We start from the raw sequence: 23924 nt of genomic DNA on the forward strand, positions 1-23924 counted from the left end.
AAAAGTTACATATACTACATAAGGCTTGGTCTTTATAACCAGTAAGATACCTCATGGTTTGCATGTTATACTTATGTTCATGCAATGTAACCTAATGTTATTCTAATATTAATACAAATACTGTGAACTGTCAGACTTCTAAGTTATAGTTTAGCCAATTGTCACATACATTAATTATATTTTTCCTAACAAAATCTTTTTCTCTAATTTCCATCCTTGAATATCAGCTTCTCATTTTTCACATTCTACCAGCTCTTTACTGTGTTTACTATTATACCCAATTTGGAGTCATAGATAAATTTTACCAATGCTTTACTTAATAAATGTAATTAATGTATATATTAAATTATACAAACCTATAAGAAATGATCTACTGGCATTCAAATATGTCTGCTTATTCTTTGTTTCCTTTTATCCTACCTTTAAAGATAGATCATTGTTTATAATCATGGAAAGACAATGTTATTTACAAAAAAATTATCTTAGTAATTGCTAGACTGTAGGGTCTAAACTGTTGTTTAGGCATGACAGAGATTCAGTAAATGTGAGTTAATAATTAACATGCATACATTCACAGATGTGTGTAACATATATGTTATATATAAACATAATTAAGTGCTTTAGGGAAATTTTAATAATTTTTTTCTATGTTCAGTTTACATTCTGTAACAAAATGATTAGTAAATTTGATTATAAATTAAGCAGGTCATAATTTTTAAATATAGTATTTAATATTGATAAGGAACCTGGGCTTTAGAAATAGTCAAGCTTAGGTCATTTCTAGTTCTACTAATTACATTATGTAGATATGGCTCTGAAGCTACAGAGCAGAATAAGTCAAAAAAGCAAACCCCAATTGCCCCTGGAAGATCAGCTTATCTGGTGATCTAATTGAGAAGGAAACATTTCTTTCTGAAAAGCCATAGTTATGTTTGCTTCACGTTGTAGAAATTTAAAGCCAAGATAGCTTACTGAATTGTCACTGATTTTTCCATCTTATTTGGAAGTAATTATTGGTTATTTGAGAGAAAATTCAGGTAAAGCTATTCAATTAGTCATAAATTTCTAATTATCTTTTATAGTTCACTCTGTTTTTATTTTTAATTTACTTTCTATCATTAGTTTTATTTAATTAGCAATTAACTTGAAAAAATTCTTTAAAACAGCTTCCTAGATAATTAATACAGTCCTATGGATTTCTGTAGATAAATTAATGTTAATGGATGCTTTGATTTGACCTAACCTTCATTTTTTTTACTCTGAAAATGGTACCGGAGTTAGACAAGAATCACACAATATAAGCAAATTAGTTATTTTAAATTCTGAGGTTCACATATGGTCTAATTATCTACTATAAAAATTACCATTTGAATAATCAAGTCAATCTGTCATTGAGCTTTGGTGGGGGGGCTCTTCTGAATGGTTTTTTTTTTTTTCACTCCTTGACAACATGAAAGTAAAATTCATATCACTTCTACCTCTTTAAAGTGCAAATTATTCCATAAGGAAGTAGCATTTTTTCATTTAATTTGATACTGTTACAAAGAAGGGCTCAGAAATCTGTATCCATACTTCAGTGCAAGGATATCAAATATTTTATGCTCAACTGCCCTTACCACACACCTTTGAACTAGTAGACATCTTGTGATACCTCATTAGACAGAATAATTGTGGCAAGGGTGTGACCTTGCACCTCTGAAACAGTCTCCCATTCAATGGATGGTGTGAATGACTAAGTGGGTCAGTCTCAGAAGATTGTAAGCCATTCGTTCTTATTAGGCTGCCAGCCACAACAGTCCAACAATATACCGTTTTTTGAGAAATGCAGTGACTTATTGAAGGCGTTTTTATATCTGCCTCTCTTAAAGCAATCAGCATTTCAAAGAACATAAATTAACTGAAAATTTAGTTATAAATAGCATCACTTTATTTTGCTATATTAAGCTCCTTGCTTATATTCGGACTGATTTAATATTAATCAGTAATCATAATTTTATAGGAGCTTTACTCTTTTGAGTTTAGTTAAACGAAGACTGAAACATAAAAAGGCATTTCTGGTGTCACTAGTGAAGACTGTAAAAGCCATATCTAGTTGAATTTTACTCAAGCATGTGTGATATAATCTCTCCTTTATTTTTAAGGGAAAATGGGAACACAATCTTTCTCAAAACTAGAAGGAAACTGTCCTCTGTAATTACCAGTAAAGGAAATTATATAATATGCTTATTTAGGCTTATTCGACACAATGGATGATAACTAATTTAAATGATTCAAAATAAGTAAAAAAGATAGAAGTATAACCTAAAAGTGAGATTAAATATTCTTTTCAGGAAGAAAGGGGAAAAAATCTAAGTATTTCTGGTTTTAATGATAAAGTGACTTTTGCTATGTGCTGAATATATATTTTTTGAAAACAAAGGAGAAGGCTATAATCACAATGAGAGAGAAATTACTTGAATTTAAAAAAAGCACCTTCCTGAGGTATAGGAAAGATTTTTAAACTGTAGATTTCCTATTTTCTGGCCCAGTAATAATAATAATAATAATAAAAATAAAAAAACATGTCAGGGTTACAAATAAGCTTAGTTTTTTTTTTAATAGAAATGCATATTTTGCTTTAAGCTTTCCCTTCATTTGAAAATAGTGCATTGAAATCTGGCTCAAGTTCCAAAATGTCTGTCTGCCAAAATTCGTAGAAGAATTCCCAATTCTCTTTGTATTAATATGAAGTGTGTCGTATATATTGAAACAGGATTATTCATGATGCATCCTTAGAGAAATATAGACATATTTGGAACAGGAGCACAGTTCTGAAGCCACTTGGTGACCTTCAAATCCCTGTTTTCCTATATAAAACTTGATAAGCTCAGTTTAACCAGCCTATAAGTGTAAAACGAGGTCATATTTGCAATAACATGCAAGTAAAAATGATTGAGCTCCCATGTTTTTAATTGTAGGAATTTTGGCCCTTAAACAATGTCCATTCCAATGTTTTATTTGTCTTCATGGGAAATCACTCTTACATATGCTGGAGATCTTTATTACTCAAATTACAGTTTGCGGGGCAGCATGAAGTATATCATCTGGGAACTTGTTAGAAATATAGAATCTCAGGTTCCACTCCAGGCCTTTTAAATTATCATCTTTATTTAACAAGATCCTCAGGTGATTCCTGTTAAGGTTTGAGAATCGCTGCTTTAGAATTCAATTTCATGTTTTCCTGATTTGGTATACTTATCAAAATGCCATGACACTTTATATTCTGCCAGAGAACCTACTGAGTGAGTGGTTGGCTAAGTATAATTGACATGGCTGTTACTTGTAGCTGGAGTCACAACTTGGTCATTTTGAGATGCTTATAATGTTCCATCCCTTAACACTGTCCCCAACAACTAGACAACCTCTGCCCCAAACCTCACATAAGGAGAAACATGTTGAAAGTTTAAACACCCTTTTCTAAAGTTTTGGGGATAAAGACAGGTAAGTACACCTAAAAAATAACTTAGAATTGGCTGCTCAATTTCATTTTAGTCCACAGGCTCACACTTGTCACCAGGGGCCTTGTAAGACACTTTCTCAGCTCTCAGCTCCTTGCCATAAGACCCTTTTCCATAAATATTGGACCTATGTTTTTAAATTCAGACCCAACTCATACGAAGTTTTAGCAGAATAAGAAGTTTCTAACTCTCTGCAGTCTAATACTTAGCACTAGAGTTGCCATGTGTGGATCTAGGTTAGACCTTGTATTAAATTTGCTACACATCAAATTATTCTCAAACTCAGTGGTTCAAAATAGCTAATGTTCATATCTAAGTTTCTGGGGTCAGGAATGTAGGAGTGGCTCAGCAGGGTGGTTCTGCCTTAGAGTCTTTTACAAGGCTGCAGAGTGTCAAGGCCGGGGGCTGAGGGAATGCAGCCACCTCTGGCCTGCGTCTACGGTGGAGGCTTCAGGTCCTTGCCATGTGAGTTTCCTAGGGCCCCTCATGACTTACCAGGAGAGAGAAGGGGAGGGAGAGAAAGAAATGTCATACTGCCTTTTCTGACCTAGTCTCCCAGTCACACCACCAGGTCCATCTCATTGCTTTCAATAGAAATGAGTCACTAAGTGCAGCCCACACACAGCAGGTGGGGATTATAAAGGGTGTGCACACTCGCAGGTCAGAATCGCTGAGGCCACTTTGGAGGCTCCCTCCCACAGTGTTTCCCTCAGGATGATTGGTAAGCGGTTCTTCCCCCAAGATATGATTTTGTTTTCTGCTCCCAACAAGGCAGTGTCATCATATTGTATGATAAATAAGACTACATTTACATTACCATTAACAGTCTGTTTTTCTTTGCTCTGTTTTTAATAACCATACACATTGACAGTTCTTCTCAAATCCTTTTGAAGCCTTTGCACCTTGGCTCTCATCTCCTGCAAACAACTCTCAAATCAAAACAAGACAGAATGAACAGACCCACGAGAGCCATTCACTTTCATGAAAACACTCAATAGTATAAGCATGGTGCTATTTACATACATACAAAGTAAATTAATATTTCTTTCCTTAAACTTATCCTCCAATCACAAACCTGACCCTCTCATGCATATAAACTCATGCAGGCACTCATGCACACAGAAAAGATAATTTACATCATACACCAGGTATTAAGTTTTCAGTATAAAATAACTATATCCAGGCTGATAATGACTGTGTAGTTCTCCACTAAAAATAATGGATGGATTGTTGCTTTATATTTGTGAACCTAAGAGATTTTGAATAAGTTGTTTCAGATGTGAATTTATAGAGCATGGGTGAAAGTACATTATAGTGTATTCACACAACAGGAAATACTATGCAGCAATACAAAGAACATACTACAGATGCACTCAAGAATGTGAATGAAACTCAAAAAATAGTATGCTTACTAAAAGAAGCTAGAGACAAAAATTATATACAATATATTCTTCTTTGTATGAAGTTCTTAAACAGGCAATACTAATTTATAGTGTTCAAAATCAAATCAGTGGTTGCCTCAGAGGGGAAAATGTAGAAGACTGACTGCAAAGGGGCATTTGGTAATTTTAAGATAATGAAAATGTTCTATATCTTGGGCTAGTACTTATGTGAGTATACATATTTGGCAAATTAAAATGTTAACTTAAAATGGGTACATTTAATGAAATGTAAGTTAAACCTAAATAAAGTTGATTTTAAAAATGTAAAAAGAAAATGAATTTGCTAGTTCGTCTTATGTAGACAAAAGTATTTGCAATAATTACATAACATTTTCCGACTTCCGCCTACTATTACATAAGATTATGGGTGGAGTTTCAACCTGAGTACTTTTATTCACATGATTTTTCTTAAAGCATTAAATTTGAATCTTGCTGATTATCACCCTATATTAGTTGAACATACCTCAGAAGTTTAATTTTAAAAGTATGACATTTTAGATTTGACCTATTTATCTGACCCACACAGACATTTCTGAAATCCCTGTTTAGGTTCATGCAAAGACTCCTATTATGTTTTCTGTCACTCAATTAGATATGATTGCAACTTTACATAGAGTTAAAGGCCTGAGTCCTGGTAACATCTTCTACATGAGACAAACTTATGAGATTCATTTTCATCCAGGCTTGATAAGTAATTGAGCAAATCTCTACTCATTTTCTCCAACAGCAAAAGGAGAGTGTTGTACTTCATTAATTCTTCAGTAAGATCTCCTCCCTTGCTAAGGCTTATATTCCAGTGGGAGAAATAGATTATATATATATAAAATATAATATAAAGTATATAGTATATAATATATAATATATAATAATACATAATATATAATATATAATATATATGTATATATGTGTATACATATACATCTATATACACATGTAGATATTAAGTGCTAAGAAGAAAAAAATAAAGCAATGAAGATGTATAGGCAGTATTGGAGTAGAGTGTAAAATTTTAAATAGGGAGCCAGAGTTGCTTTCACTGAAAAGAATGCATTTGAGTAAGATGCTTATGTAATAGATATATTTTAAAGTGCCTTCCAGATTCTTGTTTAAAAGACATCAAAGGAGATAATATCTCACACTGAAATATACTTAGTAATTCCTTGTTCAGTAGAAAAATTTTAATAATCATTCCTTTACTGAGTGTATGCATTATAATTTTGAATACTCTGTCTTTCAAGTCTAATTATGGTGCTCTTCTAGCATCAGCATTACATTACAAATACTAATATGGGCCATTTGTCAGGTAAATGAGATTAAAATCAGTTTTGGGTTTGATTGGACAACCATCATGTGTTTGTGTGTACACCAAGCCACAGTGGCATCTTAATGGTTCCACAGAGGCGCTGGCATGATTGTTACTTAATAACATTTGTGAGATCACCTCCAAGGGGAGAATCCCCCATTTCCAAAATTCTTATTTTGTCTTGAGCACCATAGAAAGATCACAGGCCTTGGAGTTAAACAATTTTTGATTTGAATCTTAGCTCCTAATTTAATGACTAACCAGGTGCCGAGAACACTTAATAACTTTTTCTTGTTGCATACATATTTTGAGTCAAGCATTGTGTAAGGTTCTGAAGGTAAAAAAGTGTCTAAAAAAGTCTCTATCATGAAACTGATACGTGCCTGCTTATGAGTTATCTCATTCCCTTTCTATAACATTTTTTATATAGCACTTCATAACTTACAAAGCATTATCTCCTGTGATATATTAGATACTTGGTGCAATAGGTATTGGACTTATCTTTTATTTATCCTTTGTGGGGATAACCATTATATATGAGCTATATTTCCATCCAGTAAACTAAGAATATGAACTTTTTTTGTCAGCAAAATCTGCTTTCATTCAATTTTTGGTTCTATCCTCTATTTTCAGCTTTCATTGAGGTCTCTGTGTTTTTTCCTTCATCTGTGTTTGTAGAACATTTACATCTATGCTTGAGTTCTATGGTCTCCTCACTAGACTGTGTGAAAGTGTGAAAATCAGAGGCTATATCTTCAGTTTGTCATCTTGAGTACCTCGTTCAGGGCTGAGCACGTGGTATATGTGAATATAGTCTTTAAATTGAGATGTGTAAGGAAGCATGATCTCCTCTGATGACAAGCTATGTACTCCCCGCCATTTAGTTTCTCCAGGTCTCAGTATCTTCTTCTGAAAGAATGGATGTAAGCATGGCATGCCTATCAAATGGTTGTTGTGAGAGTTAAATGCAATAATCTGGATCCAGCCCATTTAACAAAGTCTGTTACCTTATAAGCTATCCCCAAATGTTAGCATCTCTTCTGCTCTTCATTTTCATCCTCTAACTTCTCCTCCTCTTTATAATAATAATTTTATCATGATAATAATGGTTATTATATTTTTATGCTTAGGAAGTAGATACTGTTTGAATTAAATCAAAAGACTATATTTACCAAAAATACTCAGTAAGTTGATAAATAATGTTCATAGAGCCTCTGTTAGGTCCATAGCATTAGACTACATATTGTGTAAATACTGGTGGGTGAATACAATTTTCTCCAGAATATAATTTGGTAGAGAACATTTTAGTGTTTCCTGATCAGAGAAAAGTAATACCAAGGGAGAAAGGACTGCGGGTGCCTGACCTGCTCTTTGCAGCTTCCTCATAGCTGAAAGTAGGACCTTTGCTGTCAACTGCTCTGACTTGTTTGTGCATTAGCTGTCACAGTGCGTCTCTTCATACTTCTGCTTTCGTCACTTCACTTTATCGATTTAATAACGTCTCTAGTGATTTGTTATTAGTGGTAACTATCACCTCAAAATTTAACATTGATTCTATTTATTAAATGTTACATTAGTGAAATTGCCTGTCTTTAATGTCTACTCTTAATTTCCTAGAGAAATATAGCCAAAATATTGTCATAGAAAATGCACAGAATGAGTGAATGAGTGTGGATTTAACACTTTATATGGTTAAAACAAACAAACAAACAAACAAACAAACAAAAAGCCTTGTAAACTGAGAATAATTCCATCTGAAAGTGTAATTATATTTACAACAAAGTAGCATCAATTATAAAAGTTCATGTATATGTGTGTGAGTATGTGTACCCATGAATTTTTGAAGACTCGTTTAATGATTGATGGTACTTTGCTTTTTCCTAAGTATCAAGTAAGAGGAAATAGGCATTCTCTGCACTTTAGTCATTGCTACATTTTAGTTTTCAAGAGAATTTTATGCCCACAAGCAAACCTAATGAATGGCGTATAAGAATGTAGTTCATTCTTTTTAGATTCTTACTATCATTACGGTTTGTTTTTCTATGACTAACTGCAGAAGATTTATTCTCACAAGCTACTTTAGGTAGAATTGTCATGTAATTTTTATGCTTTCTTAAAAAAGGACTTTTTGACATCTTTTCTGAATATTTTCATTCTCGTGAATGTTCTTTTCTATGTCACTTTTTATTGAGCTGAATATAGCAATTTCAGATTGGCATAATACCAGTCTATATTTAGCATTCCTTCTTGTAAAACTCCTCTCACCATCTCTGTGAAGGCTACAAAGATATAAGGTTCACATATTTTTCATCTTATGCTCATAGTTCATGCTATTTAATCCTAGGAAAAAAAAATAATTGTGTGTCTTTACAGAGTCTACTGTATCTCTCATTGCAAACTGTGGAGAGACATTTGTCAGATAACCGAAGGGATCTCAGAAAAAAAAAAAAATGATTATTTAAGTCTCTTTTATTTTTATGTAAATTTTTTATTGGATTGTGTTTTGAAAAGCACATCATACCTGTGTAGCTTCAAATAAATATATCTTGTTAGGTATGAATCTTCTCATACAACATTTATATATTTATGAACATTAAATTTCAGGTTCTCCTTGTTAACCTAGTTACATCATTGAATGTAGTAATTTACATATGACATTTTTATGCATTTTTTTTTTAGTTTATGAAATGTTATTTTTGTTATCTAAGCTGTTAAAATATGAAAAATGGAAAAGTCAGCTGTTATTCTGAAAAGTCTCCAATATTTTGATAGGGGCTCCTTTCCCTACTTACATGTGCTTGTGTATGTATGTTTTATTTCTTAATCTAATGCTCTTTTGATTCTGCTCATAGAACTTATATAGACACTTTAAATTTCTTCCATTTTTTTAAAGAAAAAAGCAACATATAAAACAGACTTTTCAGCTGAGTTTATATTTTGCTGCATTAGTTAATATGGTGTGATATGAGATTTCTTCATCAAATTTCAGCCCTGAAATTCTTTTGTTTGAAGTATTCATTTTCTGAAAGTCTTTTGAGAAAATGTAAATATTTTCTTCCCGAATTGGAAAACATCTTAATTTTTGACTTCTAAAGATGAATGTATTCAATCAGATAAGTTATCATCTCAGCCAGATCAGATTGGATGTGAGTTAGAAGGGTGTGTGAAAGGTACAGAGTATGAGGTACTGTCTAAAGATGGCTTTGATCAATGTGAGAATTGCATAAATAGTGATGATTGGGAGAAGGAGAAGGGGTACTAAATAATTATAATAACAACCATTGTTATTATTATAACCTATTTCAGTTTTTTTTAGGGTAGTCGAAATTATAAAACATGATTCAAAGGAAGATGAAATTAATTTACTATTTCAGATCATTATTAGTAATTTATTGTCTGAAAGCTCAAATTTGTTATGTCTTATATTATGCTATTTTGGGCTTCAGTAGTTTGAATGATGCTGTCAAAGGTCCAGCAAAGACACGAATGTTTCTTTGGCAATGGGGTCAAATTTATGTTTCAAAAGTAGTCCAAGAGTTTTCTCTATTAAACAATTGTAGCTGGATAGTTCTTATTGTTTGTTCATATATTCACCCATTGAACAAACTTCTATTGCAACAAACGCTATGTTAAGTCTTTGAACAGATGAACGGGATCTAGTCCATGCCCTCAGTGAATTATATCTACTGGTATATGTGATTTGTTGGGATGCAAATAGCTTACTCCCTCAACTGTGTTAAAAGAGAATCATAATAATTTAGTATTTACAAAATGAAAAAAGCATTTGTATAAACATTTATATTCATTTCGGATTCAGTTAAATTCCTGCTGGACCATGGATGTGGTCTCTATTAATGATGAGCTATAGTTCTTAGTTTAAGCTTATGACTTTATTTCTCTTTTACTGAGACTTGTGATTTTATTGAAGACCTACCAGAAAACATAATTGATCAGAATATTGGGATATATAAACATTTCATTTTACTTGATGGGTTTGGGTCAGTGTTATAATATAAAAATAGCTCAATAGTCTCATTAGTAACTTGGTTGAAGTCATTAGCATGTTGACTATACTTGTAAATTTTTATAAAACTTATTGTAAAATCCCCACCATAACTGCCAAGCTCACAGATGTTACCAGCCCACCAGTCTTTTTGCAGTCTCCTGGGCTTTATCATTCACTCTGTACTCCTTTGATTTCATGGCCCATTATTTTGCTTGTTTTCTCAGTGATACCCTGCATGCCATCATTTTCATTACTTTTTTTATACCACCTACTCCTAGACTATTACCCATAAGTTAGACTTGCCTGGCTAGACTTAATGATAGGTTAACCTGATATTAATTCAGGCTTTTGTCTCTGTCAGAAACATGTTTCTTCTTCTTCTCCCTCCATCCCATCTTATTTTATTTCTATTATTCCCTTACATGTTAGCTAAAATATTATTTCCTATTAAATAAACTGTTTCTGTTACAGCAAACTAGGTTGGGTTACCCATTATTGACTTTAATCGTTTATTTTAATTATTTCTTTAGAGTATTTATCCCAATTACAATTGTTTGTATATTTTTCTTTTGTTTAATTTAATTGTTTTTTCTAGACTATAAGGTGTTTTTTTAAAGAAGGCCTGTGTCTTGTTTACAATTATCTGGAACATAGGGAATGTTCAGTAAATATGTATCTAATGGGTGGATACATATTATATCTGCTCTAAAATGGAAGTAATCAAGAGTAGATGGGTAGTAATACCAGAGATATGGTAGAGAAGACCTCTAGGATCTCCTCTGAGTTTGTGCTTTTTCTAGATGAAAATGAGAGAACAGTTTATCAGCACAATATGGGTATTGTAGAGAAATACACTAATAAAATATATATTTTAATAATGTGAATTTGAGAATTGTAGCATTGATTCTAAATTGATATTAGTATCAACAAAAAATTCACATTTTGTTTAAACCATATGTTTTAGAGTAGATGGAATACTAACAGCATAGACTGCAGTAAGGGACAAGAATAATTAGAGAGGAGTGGTGTGAAAAATTCAAGTCCAGGTGTAGGAATGAAATTTCATTGATGAAAAATCTGTAATAGGTTATGCTATATGTTGTTGACCAACAGTTTTGCCCTCTTGAATTAATGTCTATTAATCCAAGAGCATCTTGAGCTATATATGACTCTAATACATGGTTTAATCGCACATGACGTGGCGTACTTCCTGTGAGGAAAAAAGGGCAAGAATTTTAAAAAACATTTGATCAAATCTCTAGGGAAAAAATATGTTTGATTTTTCATTTCTGCCAAAAGGCTGTGTACTACACCAAACATTTCCAACTCCAGAGTTCAGGCATCCTTGAATGGCAGGTATTTTAAATTCTACATTCTTGGTTTGAATTTCTTATTTGTGGTAATGTTAGCAGTTCCTGCTTTCTTATCAGCAATGTAGCTTGATGGTGATTATCCTTTGAGAAACATTAACAATAATATAAGAACCTGTATTTTAAACTGGGAAGGTAAATATATTCAGTGTTTTAAAATATTATTTTCCTACTATTTAATACTTGTATCCCTCAGAAATGACCTAAACTGCTGAGACTAAACTGAAGGAAAATGAAATAAAAAAGATGATTTACCCAATTAACACAGCAAGTGAGTTGTGTCACTCTAGCATGTGGTACACAGAATACACAGACCTTGCTAAGTGAACTGGCATTAATTTGATTCTTGGTTACTATCACCGAGGCTGGATAGCATCATAGTCCTAAGTTAGCTGAAACGATCACTGCCTCTGCTTGGTCACTCTTTGAATATTAGCTCAAAGACTGTTCGAATATTAGCTCAAGGACTTCTTTAACAGCCCCTGCCATGACACTCATCCTAATGTTAAAAGAGAAGGTTTAAATTGTTTGGTTAAGTCTGTGAATAAACAGATAAACAGTTTATAAACTTGTCATTCTTCTTTCAGGAGCAGAGTGGTTATAACTGTCTTGTCTTGAATTTCATATCATATGTCTTTCTTTGGAATTTAGAGTACAGTTAATCCACTGGTTCATTTTAAGAGTAACACAGTTCTTCTAAGACTTAATATTGTTTCTCATTTGTTGAACAAATACTTCTGTGGTGCTTTATATGCACCAGATAGTATTCTAAGTATTTTATAAATATTAACTGTTAATCTTCATAATAGTCCTATGAGATAAGGATGATTTCTATCTTCATTTTAGAAAAGAGGAAATTGAAGAAGAGATATGGCTTGTAACTTGCATGAATTTACACACCTGGGAAGTGGGAGAACCAAGATGGGAACCCGTGCAGCTTGAAGCTTAAGTCAGCACTCTGGGCTCCTGTTTTGCCAGCTCCATTGAAAAAACAATTGCTATGGACCGAATGTTTGCAACCACCAAATTCATAGGTTGAAACCCTAATGTGAGGGTATTTGGACTTACAGCTTTCGGGAAGTAATTAGGTCACAAGGATGGAGCTGCTATAATGGGATTAATGTCTGTATTGGAAGAGAGAGAACTTGCCTTTTTCTCTTCACCACTAGAGGATACACTGAAAAGCGGGTTGTCTGTAAACCAGGAAGAGGGCCTTCACCAAGAATCATGCTGGAACCCTGATCTCAGGCTTCCAGCTTCCAGAACTGTGAGAAATAAATTTTTGTTGTTTAAGTCGCCAGTCTATGGTATTCTGTTGTAGCAGCTTAAACTAAGACAGCAATCATTCTCTGATGAACATTTCCTATATGAGAAGAAAATTAGTGAACTATTTGGTTCTCATTAGACATGTATGTCTATGCTATATTAAGTACTTTTGGGGTCTAATGACACTTTAAATATAGCAGATCAAATGATATTGCGGAAAGAGAATTGGTTTAAGGATCAAATACTCCTGAGTATTTGTATAGATACTCTACTGGTATGATGCAGTGCAAATCATGTTATGTCCCTGAGACCTAGTTTCTCCTGTGGGTTAGATATCATAATTCATAATGTTTTAATTTATAGCAGTTTGTAATACTATTCATATGATTACTATTATTACTAGTGCTGCCTTATCACCTTAGAGTACCACAACTCTGACAGAATTTGTATTCATTCCCATATCTAACTATAAAATAATTGTGTATGTATATATATACACATATATACATATATATCAGTAAAATTTCGTGCCTTAAAAATAGAAGAAAATAAGAAAAAAGTAAAACAAAGGAAGCAAGAAAATTTAAGGGAATCAGAAGGTGCTTTAAACCAGCATTGTATTCACAGCATACATACACATAGACTTGTATTTTATCTTAAATAATGGGTATATTGATACAGTTTTATACACTGTTGATTGAAATAAAAACACATTATCAAGACACAGTATAATGTTTTATTTTATAAATGACATAATCATATCAACATTATCTTTACATTCAAGTTGATGTTGCTAAAATGTGTTATTGGTGCTGTATGGAAAAGGAGTTAGGCTATGTTCTCCTGAGTTTAATATAAAACAAGAGTAAAGTATTCCATCGTCATTATTTACACTTCATGAAGCTAGAACAACAAAATATTAAACTTCTGACTCCAATTACTATTGATTTTAAAATTGAACAGAAAAATAGTATGAATGGAAATGACATAACCATAGTCTGTTTACTGATTCATGACATACATTTGGGCAGATAGTAATCTCAGTTAAGCAAATCTTAATTGCTTCCACAGGGGAAGGAATGAGGTTCTGAATTCCCAGTTATTGATCAGTCTCACTTTGTAAAATTACAAATAATTCATATTGCAGAATGAATAGTAGGTAATCAACAATTTCTATTGGGCTCATTCTGTGTTTGAAACTATCTTTATGGATATCATTCTTATGTTTTGGAGACTGAATTTTTATATAAAAAAGTGAAAAACTTCTAAGAACCCCTAAAATAAAATAATCATACTCAATACCAATTATTACTATTTGGATATAATATAAAATTTTCTAAATAAGAATTCTTATTGTTTATCTATCTGTGATAAAGTATTATGTATATTTTTAAGCCAAAATTATTATCTTCTGGGTACATGATAATCTTTGAAGCTTCAGAACATGTTCAAGAAATACTCATTGATATACCTTGAAACTGAAGTGGGATACTTAGTTTAAGTCACGCCTGGTTCTATGCTGTAAATATAAATTAAAGACTTTAAATAGTAGATTTCTTTTTTCTTATAGTAAGGTCCTCTAAAATTATTTTAGAGATTATATTAGTAGTCTATATGTATAAATTAGCTAGTTTTAATCAGTAAAACATCTTAAGTTCTGTGTTGATTTCCAATTTATAGATAAATGCTTAACTATCTAGTCTGGCAAATAACATTTGATCAGTGTATTAGTTTCCTTTTGCTGCTGCAAACATTATTACAAACTTAGTAACATAAAACAATTAAAATTGATTACATTTACATTTTGTGGGTCCTAAGTCCAAACTGGGGTTCACTGAGTGAAAATCAAGATGTTAAGCAGGGCCACATTCCTTCTAGAGGCTCTAGGGTAGAATCAGTGTCCTTACCTTTTCCACATTTTAGAGGTTACTTGCTTTCCTAGGCTTGTGACTGTCTTCCATGTTGAAGTAAGCAATTCAGTTACTCTGAACTCTGCTCCCATCATCGTCTTTTCCTGGCTCTGATTCTCCTGCCTAGCTCTGTTACTTAAAAGGACCCTGAATCTGAAAAGATATTTGCTTACTGTTGTTCATAACAGCATTATTCACGGTGGCCAGGACATACATAGAAACAACTGAAGTGTTCTACGATAGATGATTGGATAAAGAAGCTGTGGTACATATATGCAATGAAATATTACTCAGCCATGAGAAGGCAGGCAAAATATGCCATTTGTGGCAACATGGATGGAACTCGAGATAATCATGTTAAGTAAAATAAGCCAGACAGAAAAAATTGAAAACCACATGATATCACTTATATCTGGGATATAAACCTGAAAGCAACAAATGAATAGGAGAAACAAACAGTGACTCTTGGACATGGACAGTAGACTAGTGGTTACCAGAGAGTAAAGGGGAGTGGGGAAGAGAGAAGTAGATGGGGTAAAAGGGATCAAATATGTGGTGACAGAAAGAAAGCTAACTATGGGAGGTGAACACACAATGTAAATATATATATGCTTTACTATTAAAATGTACAACTGAAATTTACTGGATTTTGTTAACCAATGTCACCATAAAAAAAAAAAAACATTTTAAAAAAGATCCTGAGATAATTGGGCTCATGATAATCTCCCCATCTCAAGATCTTTAGCTTAGTTATATGTGCACAGTCTTTTTGCTGTGTAAGATAACATATTCAAAGGTCCCAAGGATTAGGTCATGAACATCTTTGGAGGCTGGAAGGGCATTGTCCTACCACAATGAGTACAACAGACATTTTCAGGTAGGGGTAGATAGGTACCCACTTAAACAAGGTCCAGTTCCTTTTTTTGAAAACGATTCTATCCACAATGTATTCTTCAATTTATTTTATTTCCATGTACTACCACAGTCTAAATATTTCTCAAGCACACTCAACACGCACACACACATACCATCAAAATCACCATCACCATCAGAATCAAGGATGGTTATCATGTTCAAGTTGAACAGCAAATAAATTGTACCTCCATAAAATCATTAGACTCAGTATTATGAATGCATATCAATATCTTCTATGGCTCGGACAGAAATACGTATGAGAAAGGAATGAGTGTTTCTCTGCCTCCAGAAAAATAATTGAAGCATATTTTGTAGATGAGTGGAGAAAGGACCTCTTCTGGCCATTAAGAAACACAGAGCAGCCTCAGTTATTCACCGTTTCTAGTTTATGTTTTCAGTCCCTGCGAGGCCTCACTGGTTCTTGAGTTTTATGACACACCAATAATGTGATGGAACCAGCTTTTGAGAGCCAAATGTATGCATATCTTCTGAACTTTACATTCAGTGGCATTGTGTTCATAGCTTGAAACTGTGATGGGAGTATTTACAGCGTGGAAATTGGCAAATGCTATGAATGTGGGATAAAGAGCCATTTGTTAAATATTGACCAGCACACAACCAGACATAATCCTAGATCCTTCAGTTAGTTTCTTTCCTTTTGCATAAATTAATTTAAGAAGTTTCCTTACTTGTAGTAGAAAGCACTTAAACTGAAAAAGAGGTGATTTAATTTAGGACATTTATACTTTTGACCTATTACATACTAAAACAAATATATATCTTCCTCTAGAAAAAATTTTTAATGCAATAAATTACTGTCTTTTGAGGAGACAGGCAAAAGGGCAACTAGTTGAAGTAGAAGATATAATAAATGCATCTGTTATTCATTAAGATTAGCAATTATTTCAATTTAGGAATATTGGAAGAAGAGACTTCTAGGATGGGGTGACTATTCGGCAGAGCCTTGTACAAAGTGTTACCACTCCCACGGACTAACATAAACCTAAGTACAATAGAAGAAATTACAGAATACGAGTGGCTAATTAAAATAATTGTTTCTTATTGGCATATGTTTTTACTTATTCTTGCCCTTAATTGCAAACATTATAAATGAAAAATCAGTCTCAAATGTTTCTACTCCAAATTACTTGTGGCCCTTGTTTACACAAGTTAGAAATAAAAATGTTAAATAGAGTAATGAATACAAGGCAGAAATATGACATGGCCCAGTCAAGATCAGTTGGAGATTTTAAAAGCCAAAATAGTCATTAATGCCACTGGCTCAGAAATTTACCTTCAGTCTATAATTTTACTCATATTTACTATGGATGATCAATAGCTCAACAGTGATGACAGAGAATAATGAAGAGATTATAATTAGTTTATAATTATAAATTTTGTGTGGCTATAATGACTAAACAGAAGATATATTAGTGTATAAAACTAAACTAAACATTTGGAAGGCTCATTTGATATGGGAGTGTCCATGAAGTTACTCAGAAATAGATCCTTATTAAAGAATGAAAATGCAGTTCAAAATTATTCCAGTATCAGTGATTTAAAAAATTAAAATTTGAGTTTTAAAATAGGAAAAGGATTGACTTTCTAAATTATTTTTATGACATTTTAAAGAACAATTTATTTCTTTGAAACAGATGTTCTCCATTTCTATTTCAAGCCCTTTAAATGTTAAAAAAATGTGGAAACCAAATTGCATGAAAATAAGTATCAGAGACATTCCCACAATGAACATACCGAAGATAAGGGCTAGTGATAGCAATTAAGACATTTTCCATTTTGGCATCTACTCTTGTTAACAATGATTTATTCAACTTGGTTAAATTTTGTTCACAAATCTCTGATTTATATTTATAACCACCTGTAGCGTTTGTGACAATGTGAAATAGTAATTAAAATATTCCCTTGGAACTATTGAACATACGGCACTTTGAATCCTCTGTTGATTTCACTGTGACACTGGTTCTATTTTTTTATATGTTTTCTCAACATGGTTATTTTAAATCTTGCCGAAGCTTCAGCAGTGAGACAGCCATTTAAAAGGAAAAGAATGAGGTTTTCTTGTCTTTTTTGGGGTAAGAAAATGGGTTGTGTAATATTTTTGATGTATGCTTTGTCCAAACTTTAAATAAAAATGTGACAACTTGATATATTTGAAGTAATTAGGGAACAATGTCAACCTTTACTAAATGCGATAAAGACTACAAGACAAGAGCATTAGACACTAATATCTTTCAGTCACTTTATTTCAGTATGGCACATTAATTTTTAACAATAACAACCCCATAGCAAGATAGTGAATTTTGGCCTACAATAGATTTTTTTTTTTAATTTCAAATATTGGGATTCTATTTTTTAAGGGGAGGCTTACATATTAAACCTTATAATGTGTGAAAAAAAAAGTATCATCTACACTATATACGAAATGTACCATATATTTTTTAAACAACTATCAAAAAAGAGAAAGATCTGTTTCAAAATCATGTTTCTAAGAAGTTATCATTGGTAAATCATCTACATCCTTTTCCTCGTATACTGAAAATTCCTTATGATGATATCATTAGACTGAAAATACAACTTATAATGGAAAAATCAATGCAGTAAGAAAATTAACGCAAATGAGAGTTTTAAAGCAAAACGCAATGTTAAAATGCATTTTAGCTTCCCATGTGGTTTAGAGAAGCAAAGGTGAAATGGAATCTGGGTTAGCTCAGCACAAAAATACTTTTTTTAGAAGCCGATGGGGTCCGCCAGAACTAAACTCTTCCACGTATTTGTTTTTGATTTAATAATGAAAATAACCATCCAATTTGATCATTTGAAAGGTCAGAAGTCTTCGTTCACTTTAAAAAAAAATTTAGTCGAAGTCAATGAGGAGTATATTCTTCATCTTCACAGGAAGAAGAGTTAAAAGAAAAAAAAAAAAAAAAAAAGGATTCATCTCCTGAGCAATGTAGCAAAGACACGTGAGAATCTTAGGGAGAGAAAAGTTTGGGGACAGAGAAACAGAGAAAAGATGAGTAAAGAGGCACAAGCAGAGGGGGAGACTTTAAAAAAAAATTTATCAAGCTGCCACTTATCTCTTGTGAAGATGTGACATATAGGCTACACTTGATGTGGCTTGTAATCACTATAAATGGCCACCTTTTTTTTGTTGGCAGACAGATATTAACAGACATGTATTGACACTTGTGCATTTTCCTCATCCTACATCTATATTAAAGTCATGCTTTATATGACTGATTTAAATGACTATGTTCTTTTCTTAATTGCCAAGGGAAATGTGTACAGTTAATTTCTAGATCATAAACAAAGACACTAGTGTTTTACAACTTTTCCATTTTAGATCATGATTAAAAAATTCATTTATTGCCCTCATAAAATGCAGCGATTAGGTAGAGCACACCATTTTCTTACATTTGATTTCCAGTAAAAGCTCTTAGTTCTTTTATTGAAATTTGCATGTTATTTAATAGTAAATATTAATAATGTTTAATTTTCACCATCTTCAAAAGAATATGTTTTCAGTTAGTATTTGAAAAACATTCTGTCAGCTTTAAACTTTTAATAATGATGATTATTAATAGTTCAAAGAATTTAGGTATCATGTTGATGTTTACAATATCAAGTAATGGAGAAGAAAGCTATCTTATTTTTTAAAGTCAAGATAACCAATGATTTCAGCAATCTAAATGGATAGCAGTCATGTTGCCTAATGTCATACTATTAACATATTTCCCTTATTTTAAAAAATAATTTTATATCTTTCTTGATGATTTTTTGCTTTTTTGATTTTCAAGCCCAAATTATACTTTTGTAAACTAGCTTACTATAAGATTTATTCTCAAAAACTTCTATAATGTCATTTAAAACTCTTGGAAGACAGTCAAGTGGTAAAAAAGTCATTTATTTAGGCAATAAAACATTTAAAAGTGCAGGAAGAATCTAAGAGATCTGTTTCAACCATGTATAGTTTAAAGTAATAGGAATTTTATGTAAATATAAATTATATAATATAAATTAATGGAGAAAGTATACTTTCTGAAACAGATCATACAATGATTCCTTTTCTCAATTTTGCTATAAAACTTCCTGTGTTGCATTGCTTAAGCTATCCAAGAACCTCGATGGAATTTAACTCATGGATTTATTGGAACTAAAAACTTTTTATATCTAAGTCAAATCTAAGACATGATAGAACTCACTTTTCTCCCCAGTTGCATCCTCATTTTACTGATAAAGTGAAGAGAGAAATGATTTGTGGTTTCTCCACAGTTATGGATTTGGGATTCAACCCTGACTTGCTGGCTCAGAATATAGTAATTATTCCAATATACCATGCTGCATCATTCATTGAGAATAAATTAGCATTTTGAGGTTTATTCTGAAGTTCTACATTCCCAAAAAACGTGGTAGAAAACTCTGTAATAAAAGCATGAAAATATTAGTTTAACAGAATAGGATTGGAGGCAGAGATAGGCCATGAAACCATAAAAGTCCTAAATTGATTTCATAATCATTTAAAGTAAATAACCCAGTGTACATAAAATTACACACACACACACGTCCATCTACCTACCTTCCTATGTATCTGTCTATCTTAGTAAGATGTTCTAGGCTTTGTCTTTGTACCATTAATATTTAAAAAATAAAACATTGCATTTGTTATAGATGTTTTATACACAATGCTTCCTCTACTCCATTTGCTCCATTATCTAAATATCTATATGAATTCTGATTTACACAGTTTAAGTTATTGACATATGCATTCTAGATCCATCTGTGGCAAACACCGTACATGATCCAAGCCTGTCCAGCTGTATTCTGTTTCTGTGTCCTGGATTTATTATTATTCACTCTTTTTACCCTCTCTTGACCTCAGTGAAAACAATTTCTATTCTCATGTGCCTTACTTTTCTCTCTAATTTTTGAATTTCCTCATTTGCTTATGTATGTATGTATGCATGTATGTATGTATGTATGTGTGTGTGTGTATATATATATATATATATATATATATATATATATATATATATATATATATGTAGTATTCTTTTCTTTCGTTCTAAATAAATATTTGGGATAGAAATATATTTATTTTTCCCAAAACAGATGACTTGAATTATGTGCAACATGTATATATCTGAAACCAAGTGTAGAAAATTACTGGATGTGTATACAGAGGTAAATTTGTAAATTAAGGATTTCCAATTCGGGAAAGTTGCATTTGGAGCTGGATATATTTATTGGGATCAAATAACATTTAATATCTGTATGTTTTAATATTGGAGTAAAAACCATTGAAATATACAGAAATAAAATGAGATCATTTCTTTCAGTAAAATTAACATACTTTCCATTTTCAAGATTTGGACTCTTGTTCTCCTATTTTGACTTTTAAATTTGGTGTATCAGGAGCTACTTATCTACTCACAAATTAAATATCTGCTAATTCTCAATTCAATGATCACTTTCCCACCCAAAATACAACAGTAGTTCTACACAATACTTCATTTAGAATAGAACCATTTAGCTGGTGTTTAATATAAGTCCTCTAAAACAAAGGCATTGGCAACAAGGCTAGCATGTGAAAAGGAGGTGAGCTTTGTGGATGACAGCAATTCATTTTGGTTCTACAGAGACAGCAATTCACTCCTAGAAATGCAACTTTTATAAGTAAAATTTTCTAACTTCTTCCTGTCTGGAGTCAGTATATTTGCTTTATTCCTAATACTGAGTTGAAAGCATAGGATAATGTTTTATGGAAATAAGTTTTAAGATTTATTTCTTGTTCTGAGTTATAGATATATTATAGATATGAACAACTATACTTTTTTAAAGATAGTTTTTTCTTCCCCATCCCACTGCTGACATCTTTATACTTTGGATAATTGACGGTTTAGCTTGTGATAAGCTTCTTATGTCATTGTTCTGGGTCTTGGGAACATTATACTTTCTTCTAATTTACTTCATAGGAACAAGTTTAAAGAGTTGATTAAATCACTTTCTTCATAGTGTGGTATTGAGACAATTTGTCCAGGAAAAAAAAAAAAGAGCCATCAATGACTTATTTCACTATACAGTACTTTGCGTTTTAAACCACTGTCTTTCTCCTCCAGGAACAATATGATTAGAGAATAACCCATAAATTTTGAACTCCTGTGGACCTAAAATAATGCAATGACTTAGACATGTTGGGCTGATGGTCATTTGATGTGTTTAACGGCTTTAAAACTCATTTCACTCCAGTTCTCCATAAAGCCCTCAAGTCTGGAAGAGTTAATGGTTCACTGAAAATACTCTACAGATGCATGAGTGCTTAGATTACATATACTGAAAAAGTACGGTTTGTTTCATTTTCTAAAAATTGTGAAGATGGCACTAAAGATGTAAAATCCAGTGTTTACTGTCACTCTCTCACATAGTGTTGTGCACTAGGGGGGATGTACAGTAATTGAAAGCTTTTTATATGACTCGCTTTTTATGTATACAGTTTTAAGGTGACATTCTAGTGGTTATGACCACTTAACAAATGAAGGAACTGAGGCTCACAAAAAACAATAAAATTCCAAGATCACTCATCAAATAAGTAGCAGTACCAGAATTTGAATCCAGACCTGCCTCATTCCAAAAGCTGGTTTTCCCACTATATCATGGAAGACTTTGGAAATTAATGAACCATATATCATATCTGATGATAACACTCGAAGGTAGATTTCTCTCAGATGATTATAAAGAAAGTACCCAGGTGCTTGAAAATATGAATGCACTCAAGGTAGGCATAATGGAAATGTCAGGAGCTATTGTATCATTCCTTATTGAACTATAACAACATCTCTGTGCTGTAATATTTTTAATTTAAATTTTTATATCTGCTGATAACCAAATATGATCTGTTGGTATCTTCATAAAAAAAATCAGTTCTAAACACTTCAGTGAATCATAAATATCACGTATTTTAAGAATATTACATATTCTTAAAAATAGCAAAATATGCTGCTATCTACAATGTCATAAATATTAACAAAATACCGTACTATAATGCAGTAGTCGTAAAATAGCAAGACAGATGAATGAAAATGTCACAGGAACCAGTAGCATGACCTTCAGATACATTCTACTGCACATTGTTATGGGTTTCAGGTAGAGCTTAGTTCCGGAATCCTTCTATTCATTCATATCCCCTACATTGCTCTGGACTAAGGGCGCTGTGCCTGGAAAAGAAAGGAGCCATACAGAAAAGAAAATTACCTTATTAACAATTGGGCAAGCTTCCAAGCATGCCCAGGAAGGTTGACCAGATAAGAGATAATAAGCAAATAAAGCACATGGGGCCTGAGCAGCAGGCTTTAAGACATGGTGATCTGCAGCCTCCAGTAAAATGTAACCATATGAATGTCCTGAATTTGGATCAATCAGATTTACAAATTCTTAGGTGAGGGAGGGAATTGAATTGGCAGCTAGACCTGGCTAGAGAAATGCTGGAGAAAGCTGGCCAGGGAGTAAAATAAGGTTTCCACCACATGGCGTGTGTGTGTGTACTCACACATGCATTTTTTTTCCAGCACTTGATCTAAATTTATCTTCAGATTTTCAATCTTACATGAAGATTTTTCCATTTTTCTCTCTCAATGCCATCTACATTTATCAGTATTTCTCTCTTCAATATTTTTGTGGCTTTTTAGTTGTAAACAATTATGTTGTCTTTTCATATTATTGAAAGAGAGAGAGAGAGAGTGCATTGCTGAAATATAAAATCTCAGTTTAGCAATTTAAGATTACCAAGATCATTTATGACCTTTAGGCCACTTTCTTGCAGTGACCCCTGTATGATATTCCATAGAGTTCTACATAAATTAAAGTTTATGAAGCATTCTTTCTTGAAGAGTAAAATGTGATGGATATTCATGGACATTCTAGTTATCAAAACAGGAAATATGGGTAACAAATGAAAAAACAGATGGCATGAAGTCCAATGGTTTGTGAAGGGAAAAGAAAGAGAGAAAGAGAGAGAGAGAGACAGAGAGACAGAGAGACAGAGAGACAGAGAGACAGAGCGCGCATGTGTGCATGCATGTGAGCGATAATGCACGCACACACAAGTGAGAGCCATTGACTGTTTCCTTAGGATTCTCTTTGAAAATCCAGGAATATGAGTTAATAATTTTACTTAGCAGCTTGTATATTAGGAAATATT

The sequence above is a fragment of the Pteropus medius genome, unplaced genomic scaffold, assembly GCF_902729225.1.
Source record: "Pteropus medius unplaced genomic scaffold, Ma_sr-lr_union100, whole genome shotgun sequence".
Lineage (NCBI taxonomy): Eukaryota > Metazoa > Chordata > Mammalia > Chiroptera > Pteropodidae > Pteropus > Pteropus medius.